The sequence below is a fragment of the Cinclus cinclus genome, chromosome 10 (genome assembly GCF_963662255.1).
Source record: "Cinclus cinclus chromosome 10, bCinCin1.1, whole genome shotgun sequence".
Lineage (NCBI taxonomy): Eukaryota > Metazoa > Chordata > Aves > Passeriformes > Cinclidae > Cinclus > Cinclus cinclus.
In genome coordinates, this window is record NC_085055.1 from 21,969,271 (window position 1) to 21,984,505 (window position 15,235).

Sequence of the window (15,235 nt, forward strand, 5' to 3'; positions counted from 1 at the left end):
GATGGAGCCAGTGGAGAAACAGATAAAAGAGGACAAGAGAAGTTTATTTTGTAAGTTACTTGACAAAAACAATAGTGCTTGCCCAAATAAAAAGTTCAAAGAGAGGGCACCTGTAATATTGAAGCATTCTGTGAATATGACCACCAGACACCCCTTCCAATGACCTCCAGGACCAAATGAAGACTTCCAGTAGAAAGTGAATGCATGCCAATTCGTTTTTGGAAAGTAGTGTTCGTGTATGAGGTAGGAGGTGCATTGTAATGAGTATGTATGATCAGGACTGAATAAATACCCTGCTGTGAAGTTTCACCACACCCATCAGATTAAAGGAGATACTGTTCCATGTATCGAGCGCTGATGAAGAATGTCTGCTCTCTAATGCTTCAAACAGAATCAAAAGCTTTATTTTACAGCTAATAACAGTATCAATATCCTACCCTCTTCCTAAATTACTACATCTATATGCTTTCCCTCCCACAGCTCCCACTTCCCCAGTCTTGATGTAACGCGCAGACAGCAGAAGAAAGCAGACGAGGCCCTTCTCAGCATCCCGGCTTTCAGTTCAGAGGGGCCATGGCGGCTCCACATCAAACGGGATGACGGGCGGGAGGTGCCGGTTGTCCCCTGCTGCCAACGCTTCGTGTCCCCTCGGCGGTCCCCGCACCAGCCCGTTCCTCTGCAGGTCATCCAGCTCTCTCCGGGGACGCTGGCGGGGCACAGGGCTCGGTGGCCTATCCCCATCGGCGAGTCTTCGGCGCCGGCCACCTCCAGGAGCCGCATCCTCCTGCTGCTCCTGCTGCTGCCGCTGCCGCCAGCGCACCACGAAGGGATGGAGGCGGCGGCGGCGGCGAGGTGGGGCCACAACGACAGGGTTGTCCTGGCCCTGCAGCCGGCGGATGGCCCCGATGGGCCCTTGGCAGATCGGGCAGCTGGCAGCGGTGTCGGGGGCGGCCTGGGGCTGGATGCAGGCGTGGCAGAACACGTGTCCGCAGGGCTCCACGGCAGCGGGGCTCTGCAGGAAATCCACGCAGATGTAGCAGACCCTGACGGGTCGTGCCGCTGATGGCTCCTGCCTGAGCTCTGCCATTGCTGCTCCTGGACTTGAGTCCCCTCAGCTGCCGCAAGGATTCCAAGGCTCGGCTTCCACTTGCGGCACTCGGAGGTTCCTCAACCTCTCCAGGGACTCAGAGGCTCCTCAGTCACTGGCAGCACTCGGAAGCTCCTCTGTCACTGTCAGGACTCGGAGGTTCCTCCTCGGTCACTGGCAGCACTTAGAGCTTCCTCACTCACTGTCAGGACTCGGAGGCTCCTCAGACGCTGGCAGCACACAGGCTCTCCAGACACTGACAGCACTCAGGCTCCTCAGATGCTGGCAGCACTCAGAGGCTCCTCACACAGTGGCAGCACTCGGAGGCTCCTCAGCTGCTAGTGGGTCACAGTGTGAGTGTTGGGGCACTGCCCAACGCTGCTGTTTATAGTTACGTGAGTGGTGTCACAGTGATCGTGAGTGGTGACATCACAGGGCTCTGTGTGGCACCCAGGACCGCCCCTGGTGTCACAGTGATCGTGAGTGGTGACATCACAGGGCTCTGTGTGGCACCCAGGACCGCCCCCATGCACAGAGGCAGATGCTGTGGCACAAAGCCCACCTGGCAGTGGGCTGCACACCTCAGTGTTTGCCCAGCATCCTTCCAGGCAGTCCCTGCTGGAGTGGGACTGTGCCAGTCACACTTGCTCACACCTGCTCTGCAGAGCTGCTTTCCATGATGTGTCCTGGTGCCTGGGGCTGCATCTCCCCCGCGGGAGGACTCTGCTTGGCCCTTGGTTGAATTTCAGGACGTTCCATCAGCTCAATTCTCCAGCTTGGTGAGGTCCTTGTGGGTGCAGAATCACCCTCTGGTGTCTCAGCAGCTCCTCCCACTGTAGGAGATTCCGCAGACGTGCTGAAGGTGCCCTGGGCCCCATTATTCAGGCCACCAGCAAGAAGGAAAAGGACCAGTCCCAGTACTGATGCCTGGGCTACACTGATGATGATCAGCCTCTATCTCAGCTTCATGCTGAGATCAACACCCTCTACTTAAAAGCCAGGATCAACACTTACAATCACTTCCTCACAGGGCAGAGCTTATTTGCAAAGTTCCGCCTTTCCCCAGCCCTCTGCTTTCTCCAAACTCATGAGAAAGGTCTGGCTGATCATTTATCAGTCCCACTAAGCATTTTCCCCCTTCAAATACAGCAGCTTTGGAATACAACATAGAGTCTGTTGAATTCTTTGCCTCTTCCACCACTTTTCTTGAAGATACCATCGTAGCACTTACACACCACAGCTGCCTCTTGGAATCATTTGCTGCCCTCTGCAAACAAGCAGGTCCTTTGGCACAGACTCTCCAGCACCAGGCACCTCCGGGGCCCTGCTGCTGCTGCTGCTGCTGCTGCCACCGTAGCCCTGCTGTGAATGGAATGGAAGAGGCTGTGATGACAGCCGGCCACCCCAGCACAGTTACCCACCTGCACTTGGGAAGACTGTGGTCACAGCTCAGTCTGTCCCTGCGATTTCACCTCTCACAGTGAAATCCCACCTGTTTGTCCCACCTTCCCTATCACCTGCTTGGCATTGGCCCAGTGCCAGCTTTTTGTGGCCTTTATGTGCCTTTATGTGCTGCTGAACTCCCCTGTGGCTCAAAGCCAAGCTCTCTGTTACATCTTCTTAACCCCTTCTTTCCAACTTCCCTTGCGCATCCTCCTTCTACCCACGGAAAATGGTGGGCCACTCTTCCACTCCTCAGCTCTGCTGTCCCCATCACTACCTGCTTCCCCAACCCAGTCAGGACACCTTTCCATTGTGCCAGCCTTGCAAAGGAACAGTTAATCCTCATTAAATCTTTTACTGGCTGCTGGGCTCCACTCTCACTTACACTGCAGATGCTTCTTCCCAGACCTGAGCAGGCACCTTGCCCACCCAACGACACAGCTTCACCTCCCCACCGTGGCCCAGCCAAGCCAAAGGCTTCCCCAGCTTTGCAGAGCAGCAGCCACTTGATCCCCTCACACAGCAACCTTCACAGCAGCAATTAGAAACTTCAGGAGTAGCTCCAACCACAGCTTATGGGAGGAAGCCCCTGGCATGAGGATGCTGGAGCCCAGGACGAGCTCAGGATGACAGCACAGGACACAGGGCCTCTCTCCAGGGACACTGGGTGCTGCCCTGGCAGCATGGCACGGCCTCTGCTTGTCCCCAGGGCATGGCTACATTCCATTCGGGCAGGGCTTGGCTCCCAGCAGGTCTCTCGGCTGCCCTTGCTCAGCAGAGGAGGACAGAGCCAGTCACAAGCGGGGTCTCGGGAAGGGGAAGGTGCTTGCAGGGTTCCCCCATCACTGATGGGTTTGGAGGCACCAGCCCTTCGTGCTGAGAGCAGGGCCAGTGGGAGTGCTCGGGGAACCCAACATGAATTGACTGGTGCCAGTCCCAGGGAAGGAGGGGGACTGGAGCCTCGTGCAGCCCAGCAAGGGCAAGGCAGCTCAAAAGGCTGTAGCACCAGCTGTCCCTGGATGTTGCTGGCTCTCAAACAAAGCCCCCACAACTTTCCCTCGACCTCTGGTTGTGTGCCTTCGGGCCAACACACACAGGAAAATTCCAGGGCACAACCAGGACCCTTATCATCACTTCCCCTTCTCTTTCCTGGGTGCCACAGTCTAGTTTCCATGCACAAGGAGATTCAAGGCAAACGGGGATCTCTTTGAATCCTCCTCTCCCGCCTATGCACACCTGAACACTCCTCTGTCAGCGCCACCCTGGGCTCCTGGGCAGCACTGGAACACCGCCCCTGCCCAGTCCAGGACCGTCAAGCTGTCTCGCACAGAAGGTGGGACAGCAGTTATCAGAGAGCTTGACACAGTCCATCCCTTTGTTCCTCCCACCCGAGATCTGCTCGGGCAGTAGCCAAAGACAAGCTGCAGTAAGTCACGTGCAAGTCCTGTCCTTGGAACAGGCTGGCAGCAGCCAGGGCCTGGCAGCCAGCACAGCCCGGGCAGCAGCAGCAAGGGCTCCCGGCTGCTTTAGTCCCTCCAGTTCAGCTGGAGCAGCTTGTGCTGAGCTCCAGAGCCCTGCATGCAGAGGGAGCACTTGAGCCAAGCCCAGGCAGCCCCAGGAGTCCCCCCAGCTGGCAGGAGGCCACAAGCAGCTTTCCTCAGCCCAGCCTCTCGCAATCCCCGCAGTCCCCTCATCGTGCTTCCCACCCCAACTCCCTCACACAGCTCCAGCTGCAGCCTGAACCTCCAGGCCACCCCACGAACACAAGGCCTCTCTCCTAGAGATGGCAGGGGACAAAAGGCCACTGCCTCATCACTGTCATTGTAAGAAACTTCTTCTTTTTATCTGTTCTAAATAGATCCTCTTTTAGGTACTCCGCGCTGACATGACTCCACCACTGAAATTGTTTCCAAAGCCTGCAGCAGCATCAGTGCTTCTGGAACCCTTTGGGGGTTTCAGGACGAGCCTGGCGTTCAGCTCCCCCCTCCCCACACAGAGCAATCTATGGCAGAGCACGACGCACTCCTTCAGCGGATGACAGAGCCTAAGTCACACGCACCAGAAATGCAGACTCACGTTAAGAGCTAATCTTCCACGGGACTCATCTCCTCTATAGCAAGTTTTGCAAGCTAAGGAAAGTGCTCTTTTTCAATGAAACCTTTTGTGAAGCTGATCACATCAAAACTAGTATTTCAAGGTCTGACACAAGTTTCAGAAAAGCATACCACAGGGCTCACAAACAGGAGATTCTTCCTCCACAAGCATAAGAGCAGTTTGAACTCTTGTGGGCAGACAAGAGAGCCCTGCCTCGAGCACAGCACAGGACAGGCAACGACAATTCAGCTCAAGGCTCCTCAGCAAGGGGGTGGGTGAGCACAACCAAGCCCCAGCTTCCTTCCTCCCTGCTCCAGCCCCCAGAAGCTCACTCCTGTCTGAGCATGAACATACACTAAGCTTGGTCGAAAACAAGGCACTAATCTCCCCAGAAATCCTTCAGAAAACCCAGCAGCAAGGAGAGGCAGCCAAGAGCCAGCTGTCCTCCAGACCAAGCTCCTAGAAGAGACCTGCACATGCAGGGGTAGTTCTAGAGAACGTTGATTTCTCAGGTGCATAAGAGCTGAGCAGCACTCCAGTACACTCAGCACTAGAAGCACCAAGAGGTTCCCAAAGAAGTCACCACACCTCTGGTTCCAGGAGCCCACCTGGGCCAGCAGCCGTGTGAAGAGCCAGAAGCAGTGCACGGAGCCACGTGCCAGCTGCAGAGGACAGATCTCCTGGGATTCAGACACCAGCAAGGCCCACAGAGAACCTTCCACTCCCCGGCGCTAGCCACGTCTGGAGCCTCCATCACACCAAAGCATACGGGATGTATTTTGGAGTAGCTAAATCTTCACAGGTCCTGCTTGCCAGAAGGCTGGCAACTGCTCCCACTCCGCTTCCCCGCCCACACTTCAGGAAGTTTGCAGAACCTTGACTGACTTCAGCCTGTCATTGCTACACTGGCAGAGAGATGGGGAGGCAGGGGAAGCTCCCACCAGCAGCAAGCTCTCACAGTCATTACCCCAGGCTGGCACTTACCCCAGCAGACTCCCCAGCGCGCAGAGCGGAGCTCACACAGCTCGGCCGGGGGAAGGATTCTTCGCACGGGGCATTCCATGCACCTCCTGCTGCCGGCACACCACAGGCACTAGAACACAGCAACCAGGCAGCACAGTGTTACTGGGGCACTGCCAGTGACCCGCACTTTGCTTTGGCAGCCACAGCACAGAGCCACTGCTGCTGGCTCACGACAACCAGATACCACCCAGCAGCAACTGGGTGCTCAGGAGGAACAGCTAGGTCAGCACAGATCACAGCAGCAGAGGCAGGCAAGGGGAGTGCAGGGTTCTAGAGCAAGTAAAGATGCTGAGAATCCTTCTCCTGGTTTAGAATCATAGACTATCCTGAGCTGGAAGGGACTCACAAGGATTATTGCGCCAGCTGCTGGCCCTGCCCAGGACAGCCTTAAGAATGCCACCATGGCTTGCACAAAGCAACAGCATGTCCATGGGCCGATTCATGTAGGCCCATTTAAAGTTCATTAACTGGTCATTGGAATCCAGCTGAAGTTCACCTGATGTATCCAAAAGTTTATTGTTTGCTTTTCTCATGTATTGAAGCTTTGCTGCTTGCTCGCCTGATGTATCTATCAACTACAAACCCTCTTCAGGACTTCAAACAGGGTTTACTTTCTGCAATAAAGCAGGGACTAAAGCTTTCGTTAGAGGCAGAGTAAAACTTTGAATTTTCAAACTTGAATCTTCCAAAAGGCAATGAAGAAAACCATTCCTTTCTTTTTACTCGTTCACTACACGGGGCCAGGTGAGAGCAGGGTGGGAGGCTGGTGCTGACAGAGGTGCCCTTGCTGCAGGGAGAGGGCAGAAAGGGCTCTGGCCTTCTTCAGAGGAACCCCCCTAAATATGAGGTCCATCCCGGCTGAGTCCACTTCTCCCACAGGCAGTGCCCTTGAGCCGCTGGCCAAGGCTGCCTCCTCCAGCCTAGCAGTGTTGTGGGGTTAGGAGAGAGGAGGAGGTTCTGCCCCAAACCTCCATCTCAGCTTGTATTAACTGTTGCAGATGTTGTAGCATTTTGTGTTGGAAAATCAAGTACTGAGACTTGTCTAAAAGAGACAAGAAAAGGGGGGACTTGATACATAACTCATGGAATATCCATTTTTGAGTTCCACTGAAGTTGCTGAATAGAGCTTTAGGACTAATTAGCAAAAAAGATATAAGAATGTATAGGTACGCACAAAGGAGGATGGAGCCAGTGGAGAAACAGATAAAGAGGACAACAGAAGTTTTTTTTTTGCAAGTTACTTGACAAAAACAATAGTGCTTGCCCAAATAAAAAGTTCAAAGAGAGGGCACCTGTAATATTGAAGCATTCTGTGAATATGACCACCAGACACCCCTTCCAATGACCTCCAGGACCAAATGAAGACTTCCAGTAGAAGGTGAATGCATGCCAATTCGTTTTTGGAAAGTAGTGTTTGTGTATGAGGTAGGAGGCACATTGTAATGAGTATGTATGATCAGGACTGAATAAATACCCTGCTGTGAAGTTTCACCACACCCATCAGATTAAAGGAGATACTGTTCCATGTATCGAGCGCTGATGAAGAATGTCTGCTCTCTAATGCTTCAAACAGAATCAAAAGCTTTATTGTACAGCTAATAACAGTATCAATATCCTAACCTCTTCCTAAAGTACTACAACTATATGCTTTCCCTCCCACAGCTCCCACTTCCCCAGTCTTCTGTGCAGACTGCAGAAGAAAGCAGACGAGGCCCTTCTCAGCATCCCGGCTTTCAGTTCAGAGGGGCCATGGCGGCTCCACATCAAACGGGACGACGGGCGGGAGGTGCCGGTTGTCCCCTGCTGCCAACGCTTCGTGTCCCCTCGGCGGTCCCCGCACCAGCCCGTTCCTCTGCAGGTCATCCAGCTCTCTCCGGGGACGCTGGCGGGGCACAGGGCTCGGTGGCCTATCCCCATCGGCGAGTCTTCGGCGCCGGCCACCTCCAGGAGCCGCATCCTCCTGCTGCTCCTGCTGCTGCCGCTGCCGCCAGCGCACCACGAAGGGATGGAGGCGGCGGCCGCGGCGAGGTGGGGCCACAACGACAGGGTTGTCCTGGCCCTGCAGCCGGCGGATGGCCCCGATGGGCCCTTGGCAGATCGGGCAGCTGGCAGCGGTGTCGGGGGCGGCCTGGGGCTGGATGCAGGCGTGGCAGAACACGTGTCCGCAGGGCTCCACGGCAGCGGGGCTCTGCAGGAAATCCACGCAGATGTAGCAGACCCTGACGGGTCGTGCCGCTGATGGCTCCTGCCTGAGCTCTGCCATTGCTGCTCCTGGGCTTGAGTCCCCTCAGCTGCCGCAAGGATTCGAAGGCTCGGCTTCCACTTGCGGCACTCGGAGGTTCCTCAACCTCTCCAGGGACTCAGAGGCTCCTCAGTCACTGGCAGCACTCGGAAGCTCCTCTGTCACTGTCAGGACTCGGAGGTTCCTCCTCGGTCACTGGCAGCACTTAGAGCTCCCTCACTCACTGTCAGGACTCGGAGGCTCCTCAGTCGCTGGCAGCACACAGGCTCTCCAGACACTGACAGCACTCAGGCTCCTCAGATGCTGGCAGCACTCAGAGGCTCCTCACACAGTGGCAGCACTCGGAGGCTCCTCAGCTGCTAGTGGGTCACAGTGTGAGTGTTGGGGCACTGCCCAACGCTGCTGTTTATAGTTACGTGAGTGGTGTCACAGTGATCGTGAGTGCTGACATCACAGGGCTCTGTGTGGCACCCAGGACCGCCCCCAGGCACAGAGGCAGATGCTGTGGCACAAAGCCCACCTGGCAGTGGGCTGCACACCTCAGTGTTTGCCCAGCATCCTTCCAGGCAGTCCCTGCTGGAGTGGGACTGTGCCAGTCACACTTGCTCACACCTGCTCTGCAGAGCTGCTTTCCATGATGTGTCCTGGTGCCTGGGGCCGCATCTCCCCAGGGGGAGGACTCTGCTTGGCCCTTGGTTGAATTTCAGGACGTTCCATCAGCTCAATTCTCCAGCTTGGTGAGGTCCTTGTGGGTGCAGAATCACCCTCTGGTGTCTCAGCAGCTCCTCCCACTGTAGGAGATTCCGCAGACGTGCTGAAGGTGCCCTGGGCCCCATTATTCAGGCCACCAGCAAGAAGGAAAAGGACCAGTCCCAGTACTGATGCCTGGGCTACACTGATGATGATCAGCCTCTATCTCAGCTTCATGCTGAGATCAACACACTCTACTTAAAAGCCAGGATCAACACTTACAATCACTTCCTCTCCTCACAGGGCAGAGCTTATTTGCAAAGTTCCGCCTTTCCCCAGCCCTCTGCTTTCTCCAAACTCATGAGAAAGGTCTGGCTGATCATTTATCAGTCCCACTAAGCATTTTCCCCCTTCAAATACAGCAGCTTTGGAATACAACATAGAGTCTGTTGAATTCTTTGCCTCTTCCACCACTTTTCTTGAAGATACCATCGTAGCACTTACACACCACAGCTGCCTCTTGGAATCATTTGCTGCCCCCTGCAAACAAGCAGGTCCTTTGGCACAGACTCTCCAGCACCAGGCACCTCCGGGGCCCTGCTGCTGCTGCTGCTGCTGCTGCTGCTGCCACCGCAGCCCTGCTGTGAATGGAATGGAAGAGGCTGTGATGACAGCCGGCCACCCCAGCACAGTTACCCACCTGCACTTGGGAAGACTGTGGTCACAGCTCAGTCTGTCCCTGCGATTTCACCTCTCACAGTGAAATCCCACCTGTTTGTCCCACCTTTCCTATCACCTGCTTGGCATTGGCCCAGTGCCAGCTTTTTTGTGGCCTTTATGTGCCTTAAGAATGCCACCATTTCTTGCACAATTAATAACAAAGATCCTTTGTGTTTATTTCTGGGAGAAGAAGAAGAAAGCCTTTGAGACAAAGCACTCTACACACACAAAGCTGATGAGCAGGAGAGGTGTGTGTGTGTGTGTGCCCAGCCACTACCTGACTATCTGCAGAGCTTTGCACACTCCTCTCCTGGTGCCTCCAACCCCCAAGCCCAGCTTTCAGCAGGGTTTGCTCAAACTGGTTCTGGCTACATCAGCTGCAAGATCTGACTCCAGTTCAAGTTTGCTGATATCTGCGACAAGGCAGCGGAGACTGGCAGGACACCAGCACACATCCTGCATCCACCCAGTGCCATGGCACAGACTGCTGGAGGGGAACTTGACCAGCCAGTTCAGCCTACTCAGAGCCTTCTCCAAACACGTCGCCCATCCACGAGGAAGCAGCTCAGCAATTCCATTACTCTAATCAAAAAGCACACAACAAAACCCACCCCAGTTTCTAGCAACCTCCTTCCAGAGCACCAGAGAGGAATTGCCCTCTCACCCTCACAGCTGGGTGGAATTTGCAGCACGTCTGGGACAAGGCCAGGGGACCAGCCCTCCTTCCAGGAAGGAAACGTTTTTCAGGCATGCTGAGAGGTTGGGAGTCTCACTGCTGCTACTCATGGTGACATTTTTCAGGCACTCCTCACAGCTCCTGTTCGTGTACTGGTGACAATCTGCAGGAAGGAAAAAAGGCACTTGAGGACTTTTAAGAGCTTTGGTGGTTTAAAGCTTTGGGCTCCTCCAAGCCTGCTCCAACCCACCACTGGACCAGCAGCAATGCGTGCTGCTGCTGCAAGAGCCACCAGCTTCAGCATGCACTCTGTGGCACAGTGGGAGGCGCAAATGCAAGTGGAAGTTCATCTGCCTTGCTCTGCTGACAAAGCCCTCAGCTGTGAGTTCCTCTACTGGGTTTTATTTCCCTAAAAGCCTGAGCATCAGAAACCTTGAAAAACATGTGACAAAAGCACTTGGCTCTCTGCTCCTAATCAGCAACAGGGCACTTCAGGAATAACTTCCATTAACTAAGACGTGAAACACTTTCCATCAGTCACCCTGGACAAATTTGTTGGAACACGCTAAACTCACAGCAATTATTTCAGGATCAGTTTGATTTCAAGCCCCTTTGATCATCACTCAGACATCCAAATATCTGTGTAGCAATTTGCAGGGAGAGTGTTTTTCATACCTGTGCAGGTGTGTCTGCTTCTTTAATAGGCTGTCCATCAAACAGGAACGTAATGTGCCTCGGTGACAAGCCCTGCAAGTTCAAAGTCACGTATGAGAAACTGCACTTGTGTTTCTGAATCCAAACTAAGTATTCATGGATTGACTGTCTAAACACATGTTAGCAAAATGAACACTCAAAAAGACCAGGGGGATGACAGAAGATGACAGATTTTGATTACAGCCTCTTCCATGTCAGGGAGGTGAGGCCCTGGCACAGGTTGCCCAGAGAAGCTGTGGCTGTCCCTGGATCCCTGCAAGTGTCCAAAGCCAGGCTGGACAGGGCTTGAAGCAAGCTGGGATAGTAGAAGGTGTCCCTGCCCATGGCAGGGGGTGGAGTGAGATGGGCTTTAAATTCCCTTCTTACCCCAAAGCATCCTGTGATTCTCTGATTAAGATGTAACCACCAGGACACTGAGCACATTTGTCTTGCTGTCTACACTGAGGAAGGCCAAATGCTAGCAATTTTACGTTGCCCTTAAAACCTGAGTTACCACACTGCTACTGAATCCCCTTCCGACCATGTTTAAGTGTGCGAGGAAGTCTTTATTCACTGCATCAGGGATTGAGGGCCTTGCTTTGCCCTCTTAAAATCCTTCAAAATGCACGTGCATTCACACTTCTGTCACGCACAGGAATGCTAAAAATTCCCTGTACCTCTCCAAAAACCCAGAGAGGTGTCAGGGTGCAGCAGGCACAGAGCAGGGCAGAGAGTCAACTTTGAATAAGCAAAGAAAGGATCCTGCAGGTAACAGACAAGGGCCAACAAAATCCAACTCCCTTTCCAAAGCCACTCGCATGCCCACCCTCTGCTCTGTGTAAAGCAGAGCCATTGGGAGCTCCAGGCTCAGGAACTGAGCTGTGGGGATTCATCCTTCTCCAGCTCAGGATGGCAATGAGGAACAGCCTGGGAACACCTGTGGAACACAGCGGTCACAGCTGTGCAACAGGCAGCAGGAGACACTGGAAGGGAGGAGGAAACCATCCACGAGGAAGCTGCGGCATAGAAGAATTTATTTGGCGCCATTATCCAAAGAGAAAATGCCCTCAAAGTTGAGGAAGTTTCTGAAGATGACAGCACTGAGGGTTGGTGAATTGTCTCAGAGTGAGGATCGGAGCCGGAGGAAGTTTTGTAACTATCACGGGACGTTAGGGAGCACCTGAAAAGGAAGACACAGCCTTGACTCAGCCATGAGAAGAACTCCACACCGAGGAGCTGCCAGCATCCCAGCTCCTCACTCTCGCACACACCCGGACACCCTCACGCTGCCCACAAGCACGTTCCACGATCCGGCCGCAGAAGCAAGCGAAGGTTCCACCGGCACGGGGACGCTTCCTCGGGGTGGCCGAGGTCCCTCAGGTCCCGGTGGGAGCCCCGCCACGGGCCGTGCCCGCGCCTACCTGTCGGCCGCAGTACGCCTTCATGAGCTTGCTCAGCGGAGCGTGCCGCTTTATTCTTTATTCAGCCGTGCCCCGAGATGCGGAGGGACAGCCGCTCCTTCCTCCGTCCGTCCGTCCGTCCCGCTCCTCTCCCCGCCTCACCCGGGGCTTCTCCTCCGACATGGCGGAGGGGGAGCGGGGGGGCTCGCCTTGGGGGCGTGGCCAGCGGCAGGGGGCGGGGCCGCGGGCGGGGCCGCGCGCAGGAGCGTCCCCGCTGAGCCGCAAGGGGGCGCTGTGCTCCGGCGCCGGGCCGGCCTGAGGGGAGCGCCCGGGACAGCTCGGAACAGCCTCTGGATACCCCCTGGACACCCCCGGAATCACAGAATCACAGGGTAACCAGCTTGGAAGAGACCTCCGACATCAAGTCCAACCCATGCCCTGACACCTCAGCTAGAGCATGCCACCAAGTGCCACATCCAGTCTTTTTTTAAAACACATCCAGGGATGGTGATTCCGCCACCTCCCCCCCAGCTAAACTATTCCAATCCTTCATTATTCTTTCCGTGAAAAAACTTCTTCCTGATATCCAGCCTATATCTCCCCTGGTGCAGCTTGAGACTGTGTGCTCTGGTTCTGTCAGTGCAGCCTGCTGAATGAGACCACCACACCTGACTAGAGCCACCTTTCAGGGAGCTGTACAGAGTGATAAGACTCTCCCCTGAGTCCCCTTTTCTCCAGGCTGAGCAGTCGTTCAGTCGTTCCTCACAGGATTTGTGTTCCAAGCCCCTCACCAGCCTTGTTGCCTCCTCTGGATGCACTCAAGCGTCTCAATGTCCTTCCTAAACTGAGGGGCCCAGAATAGCTCCTGCACGTGGGGAAACAGGGAACAAGAAGCCTTCCATCAAAGCACAGCCTTCCCACTGTCTCCAGTCCAGCCCAGCCCAGTCCAGACTGCTGCTGGGCTGTTTGGATCCCCGTAAGGGGAGGAGAGGCAAGTTTACCTTGATCCACAATTGAGGAAAGAATTAGATCCTAAACATACCCAAAAGCAACATTAAAGCACAAACGAGGTTAAATGTTTGGATCCAAAGCGATATTTCAACCTTTATTTTTTCATAAAAGAAAAAAGAAAGAAGATAGGAAAGTAGGGAAAGGCCAAGAATAATTCTGTGAAGCACAGGGAAGGGGTTACCACCACCATGGGTCCAGCAGTGGCTCCCAGAGTGCGATGGGTCTTTCCCTGCTGAATTCCACCCTTTGAGGGATAGACTGTGAGGGAGGTAGCTGGACCAGCACTGTGGGAGGACACCAACAGACAGCAAAGATTCCAACACTTTGTAGATTTGGCAGCTGCAGCTTCTGGGGAAGTTGCTTCTAGAGGGTTTTGGGAGTGGCAATGTCATGTCCACCTCAAAGCAACAGCATGTCCATGGGCCGATTCATGTAGGCCCATTTAAAGTTCATTAACTGGTCATTGGAATCCAGCTGAAGTTCACCTGATGTATCCAAAAGTTTATTGTTTGCTTTTCTCATGTATTGAAGCTTTGCTGCTTGCTCGCCTGATGTATCTATCAACTGCAAACCCTCTTCAGGACTTCAAACAGGGTTTACTTTCTGCAATAAAGCAGGGACTAAAGCTTTCGTTAGAGGCAGAGTAAAACTTTGAATTTTCAAACTTGAATCTTCCAAAAGGCAATGAAGAAAACCATTCCTTCCTATTTACTTGTTCTCTACAAAGGGCCAGGTGAGAGCAGGGTGGGAGGCTGGTGCAGATAGAGGTGCCCCTGCTGCAGGGAGAGGGCAGAAAGGGCTCTGGGCTTCTTCAGAGGAACCCCCCTAAATATGAGGTCCATCCCGGCTGAGTCCACTTCTCCCACAGGCAGTGCCCTTGAGCCGCTGGCCAAGGCTGCCTCCTCTAGCCTAGCAGTGCTGTGGGGTTAGGAGAGAGGAGGAGGTTCTGCCCCAAACCTCCATCTCAGCTTGTCTTAACTGTTGCAGTTGTTGTAGCACTTTGTGTTGGAAAATCAAGTACTGAGACTTGTCTAAAAGAGACAAGAAAAGGGGGGACTTGATACATAACTCATGGAATATCCATTTTTGAGTTCCACTGAAGTTGCTGAATAGAGCTTTAGGACTAATTAGCAAAAAAGACAAAAGGATGTAAAGGTACGCACAAAGGAGGATGGAGCCAGTAGAGAAACAGATAAAAGAGGACAAGAGAAGTTTATTTTGTAAGTTACTTGACAAAAACAATAGTGCTTGCCCAAATAAAAAGTTCAAAGAGAGGGCACCTGTAATATTGAAGCATTCTGTGAATATGACCACCAGACACCCCTTCCAATGACCTCCAGGACCAAATGAAGACTTCCAGTAGAAGGTGAATGCCAATTCGTTTTTGGAAAGTAGTGTTCATGTATGAGGTAGGAGGTGCATTGTAATGAGTATGTATGATCAGGACTGAATAAATACCCTGCTGTGAAGTTTCACCACACCCATCAGATTAAAGGAGATACTGTTCCATGTATCGAGCGCTGATGAAGAATGTCTGCTCTCTAATGCTTCAAACAGAATGAAAAACTTTATTTTACAGCTAAGAACAGTATCAATATACTACCCTCTTCCTAAAGTACTACAACTATATGCGTTCCCTCCCACAGCTCCCACTTCCCCAGTCTTCTGTGCAGACTGCAGAAGAAAGCAGACGAGGCCCTTCTCAGCATCCCGGCTTTCAGTTCAGAGGGGCCATGGCGGCTCCACATCAAACGGGATGACGGGCCGGAGGTGCCGGTTGTCCCCTGCTGCCAACGCTTCGTGTCCCCTCGGCGGTCCCCGCCCCAGCCCGTTCCTCTGCAGGTCATCCAGCTCTCTCCGGGGACGCTGGCGGGGCACAGGGCTCGGTGGCCTATCCCCATCGGCGAGTCTTCGGCGCCGGCCACCTCCAGGAGCCGCATCCTCCTGCTGCTCCTGCTGCTGCCGCTGCCGCCAGCGCACCACGAAGGGATGGAGGCGGCGGCGGCGGCGAGGTGGGGCCACAACGACAGGGTTGTCCTGGCCCTGCAGCCGGCGGATGGCCCCGATGGGCCCTTGGCAGATCGGGCAGCTGGCAGCGGTGTCGGGGGCGGCCTGGGGCTGGATGCAGGCGTGGCAGAACACGTGTCCGCAGGGCT